Source organism: Siphateles boraxobius, unplaced genomic scaffold (assembly GCF_051911475.1).
Source record: "Siphateles boraxobius isolate OS27281-9 unplaced genomic scaffold, OSU_SipBor_1 312, whole genome shotgun sequence".
Classification (NCBI taxonomy): domain Eukaryota; kingdom Metazoa; phylum Chordata; class Actinopteri; order Cypriniformes; family Leuciscidae; genus Siphateles; species Siphateles boraxobius.
Genome location: NW_027508934.1, coordinates 137,501 through 142,500, shown reverse-complemented (window position 1 = coordinate 142,500; position 5,000 = coordinate 137,501). Strand labels below are relative to the sequence as shown.

The window sequence follows — 5,000 nt, the reverse complement described above, 5'->3', positions numbered from 1 at the left end:
GGCCTGGTTAGTACTTGGATGGGAGACCGCCTGGGAATACCAGGTGCTGTAAGCTTTTTTGATTTAAAAAAAACAAACAAAAAAAAAGAGTCCCTGAGCTTCTTCAGAAAGCCTTTAAAAGTCTCTGAGATTCTTCAGAGAGCATGAAAGAGTTTGAGTTTTTTCAAAAGTTCTTCTTACTTTAAAAAAAAGACTCACTGAGCTTCTTCAGAAAGCCTTTAAAAGTCTCTGAGATTCTTCAGAGAGCATGAAAGAGTTTGCGTTTTTTCAAAAGTTCTTCTTAGTTTAAAAAAAAGACTCACTGAGCTTCTTCAGAAAGCCTTTAAAAGTCTCTGAGATTCTTCAGAGAGCATGAAAGAGTTTGAGTTTTTTCAAAAGTTCTTCTTAGTTTTCTTCATTAATGGTCTAACCTTTTAAATTGCCCAATTTTGGCAGCAGTTTTCGCTTACGGCCATACCACCTTGAGGGCGCCCTAGAGCAACCAGGAAGTAGTGTGGCAGTAGTGGGTGAGGAAGGCTCACCAAACGTGTTTCTGTGTTTTTTCGTTTGTTTTTGTCAGAATCAGTGTTTTTTTGTTATTTTTTTTTTGTTTAAGTTTTTCGTATTAGTTTTTGTATTTGTCCTCCCAACAGCTTAGCTGATTGGGAGGGATTGAGTTTTTTTTTTCTTTTGGAGAAATGGACGGACAAACGGCTATGGATAAGGACTTGGCACGAGAAACACGTCGGAGAAAGGAAAATGGACTGGACAAAGGACAACGAGAAAAGGATTACCCTGAAAAGAGAAACAGAAGAAACTACACGAAGGACGCAACGATTGTGATTGATTTGATGGAGGTACAGGACGGGAAGGCGGAGGATATTATAAAAGCATTGACGGAGAAGGTGGATGTGACGAATATACTAGCGATAAGACCAAAAATGATGAAGGAATATGAAATTACATTTGAGAAAGAGGAAGATATTGAGAAGCTGGATGATGGACTGATAATAAAAGGAAAGATGTGTGAAATTAAAAAATTGAATAATAAGGACTTGGTTGTCTCTTTCATGCATCTGCCTGCTTATCTGGAGGATGACGTAATCCTGCAAAAGCTGGAAGGATGGGGGGTAACTCCCATTTCACAGATTAAAAGAAGATTGTACACAGGCACCAGCATAGAGGATGGAACCAGGTACATGAGAGTACGCTTCCCGAAAGAAGTGCATTCTTTGCCCTACAGCATGAAAGTGGAAACGGAAGAGGGTCCTCAGTATTTCAGAGTGATACATAGCCAGCAGATGAGAACCTGCAGGTTGTGTATGAGCACTGAACATATGATGAAGGACTGTCCGGAATTCAAATGCTTTAAATGCGAGGAAAAGGGCCACTTCGCGAGGGACTGCAAAGCGGAGAGGTGCCTAGGCTGCAAGCTTGTGTTGAGCAGGTGTGAGTGCGACGACGGAGACCAACAACAGGAGGAAGAACTGATGAGCGGGCAGATGCATGAGGCAGACAGAGAAGAGAAGCAACACGAGGGCATGGAAGGAACGCCAAGAGAGGAGATTGTAAGCGCGGATGTTGAGGGCATAACGGAACGGAGTGGACTAACGATAGACAATGAGGAAACGGAGGAACGAATGGAAGTAACTGGGACTTTGCAAACTGAACTGGAAAAGATAGAGGAGCAAGATCAAGTCACGGAGAAAGAAAAAAGGGACAAAGGAAGTGAAAACATGGACGACGGTGGTACAAAGGGAATAACAAGTAAAAGAAGAAGGACAAGTAAGGTAATTCCAAATTTAGATAAAGCAAGGAAAAAAGTTTCTTTTGAAAAAAGTGATGAGAAACAGGACTGTGGAGAAAATGTAAAGGAAGGAGAGGAAATGAACTGAAAGAATGGGGATTTTTAATTTTTTTATCTTTTATTTTATTGTGCTGAGTATTGTGACTTTTAATGCAAGAGGGTTAATGAACTGTGTGAAATTTGAAAAAGTGAAGGAAATGTGCAAAGAAGAGGATATAATTTTATTGCAAGAGACAAACTGGAAAGATAATGCAATGGAGGATTTTAAAAGAAAATGGGAAGGGGAATTATTTTTTAATAATAAAGAAGGGAAAGGAGGTGGAGTGGCAGTGTTAATAAGAAAAGACAGAGGTATTAAGGCAAAATTGATATATAAGGACATAAAAGGGAAATGCATGGCTGTAGAAATTAAGATAGAAGAAGAAGATTTTATTTTGATAAACGTACATGCTCCAAATGACCAAATGGAAAAGAAAATGTATTTTAATGATATATCTAGAGTAATGAAAGAATGGAAGAAGGTAATAATTGGGGGAGATTTTAACACTGTTTTTACTAAAATGGACATGGTGAATGGAATGATTTTTAAGTCGGATGTGGGTAGAAAAGAGTTAAAGTTATTGATGGGAGGAAAAAATATGATGGACGTGTGGAGGGAGAGGAATGAAAAAAAGAAGGAATTTACAAGAAGGCAGCTGGTGGGGAATTTTATGTGTCAAACCAGAATAGATTACTTTTTAAACACCAGGAATTTAGAACATTTTATTGATGGGATTTTTTATAAAGAAACCACTTTAAGTGATCACAAAATGGTATTAATGAGACTAGATTTTAAAAGAGAAAGGAAGGGACCAGGGGTTTGGATTTTAAACACTGATGTCTTAAAGGAAGAGCATTTTAAAAAAGGGATAGAAAACATTTTAGATGAAGGAAAAAAAGACTTGATGTACATAGAAGATAAAAGACAATGGTGGGAAAACATGAAATATGAAATTAAGAAATACACAATAAACTACTGTAAGTTGTTACAAAAGGTGAAAAGAACAGAGGAGGAAGAAATAAGAGAAACGCTAAGAAAAGAGTTAAACAAAAATGAAGTAAACGTGCAAAGAGTACTTGAAGTGGAGGACAAATTGAAGAAAATAGAAGAGAAGAAATACAAGGGGGCGATGTTAAGAAGTAAAGCAAAATGTACGGTGCAAGGGGAGAAATGTAACAAATTCTTTTTTAATCTTGAGAAAAGCAAGGGGAGGGCAGAAATAATTAAGGAAATTAAGAATAAAGAAGGACAAGCGGTTTTAAACACAGAAGGGATTTTAAAAGAAATAAGCCAGTTTTATGAAGAACTTTTTAAATCAGAAGGAGGAGATGAAGAAAAAAGGAATTTTTTAATTAAACAGATAACAAAAAAAGTCAGTGAGACAGATAAGGGGGTTTGTGAAAGAGAAATAACAACAGAAGAAATTATACAGGCCATAAATCAGTTAGGAGTAAAGAAAAGCCCAGGAATAGATGGAATTGGAAATGAGTTTTATAAGATTTTTAAGGAAAAAATGAGCATAATTTTAAAAGAAATCTATGGAGAAATTTTTAAAAAAGAAAGAGTACACCCAAGAATGGGACTGGGATTAATGAAAATCATTTATAAGAGAAAAGGAGACAAAACGGAATTGAAGAATTATAGGCCTATCACAATGTTAAACACAGATTTAAAAATTTTAGCCAAAGTTTTAGCAAACAGATTAAAAGAGATAATGCCGGATATAATTGAAACTAACCAGGCTTACGGAGTTAAGGGGAGGGACATTGCGGATATCACAAGCAGTATAAGAGATATAGTGGGATATATAAAAGAAAAAGGAAAGAGAGCATATGTAATAAGTATGGACTTTGAGAAGGCTTTTGACAGAGTGGAACGAGGGTTTTTAATGGGAATTTTAAAACAATTTGGGTTTGGAGAGAATTTTATCAAATGGATTTCAGTTTTATACAGTGATATTTTAACAAAAGTAAAATGTAATGGTTTTTTAACGCAACCTTTTAAAGTTTTAAGATCAATCAGACAAGGATGTCCACTGTCCGCACAGTTATATTCTTTGGTGGCAGAACCTTTAGGGCTTTTAATAAATAGAGACAAAGAGATAAAAGGGATACAATTTGAAGGAAGAAAAGAATTAACTCCAATTTTTCAATATGCAGATGATACGACAGTTGTGGTGGAAAATAGGGAAAGCATAAAAGAAGTGATGAGAAAAATAAAATGTTATTGCGAAGGCTCAGGGGCAAAAATAAATGAGGAAAAAACAATATATATGAAGTTTGGAAGGACAGAGAGTTTAACAGATGTTTTTAAATTTAAGGAAGTACAAGAGATGAAGATTTTAGGGGCAATTGTAGCAAAAAATGAGAAGGAAGCTATTGATAATATGTGGGAAGAGACATTGGGAGAAATGGAAAGAAGATTGATTTTTTGGAGAAATAGATTTTTAAGTTTGAAAGGGAAAATTTTAACTGTAAACAGTTTAATGTTATCAAAGATGTGGTATAAATTGCAAGTAATGTCATTACCAAACTGGGCTTTTAAGAGAATAAAAACGATTGTTTTAGAATATTTATGGGATAAAAAGCCTTCAAGGGTAGCGTATTATACGCTAATAGGAAAACCGGAGGAGGGAGGGATGGGACTGGTGGATGTGGAACTGAAAATGAAAAGCATGAGGGTAAAAGTGGTAAAGAAGTACTTGGATGATAATAATAGAGCTGATTGGAAGGAATTGATGGTATTTTATTTAAATAAATGTGGGAATTTTAACCTGGGGGAAAACACTTTATGGATGAAGATAAAAGCTGGGATGATGGAGGGAATTCCACAATTTTATAAAGAGGTTTTAAATGCTTGGAGGCTTTTTTTGACAGAGGTGGATTTTAATCCAGAAGGGAGGGAAATGATTTTAAATCAACCTTTGTTTTTAAATGACAAAATAAAGATAAATGAGCGTGATATCTATTTTAAGAAATGGATGCAAGCAGGCATTGTAAAAGTGAGGGATATTTTATGGGAGTGGAAGGAGGGATTTTTACCACTACAAGTGATAAAGGATGCGATGGAGGAGGAAAAGGAAGACTATAATGTGATCAGTTTAAAAAAACAATATGAAGATGTTAAAAAAGCAATCCCAGGTCAATGGTTAGAGGAGGTCAACAATAATGATGG

At 35.7% G+C, this 5,000-nt stretch overlaps 1 non-coding gene across 1 annotated transcript in view; it reads left to right on the top strand.

Annotated features, from left to right (window-relative positions):
• The window catches only part of LOC143697572 (5S ribosomal RNA), a 119-nt gene extending 64 nt beyond the window's left edge, over positions 1-55 (top strand). Inside the window, exon 1 of the ribosomal RNA XR_013186600.1 lies at positions 1-55. This exon is cut by the window's left edge and continues 64 nt beyond it. This is a non-coding gene — a ribosomal RNA (5S ribosomal RNA).
• The last annotated feature ends 4,945 nt before the right edge of the window (positions 56-5,000 follow it).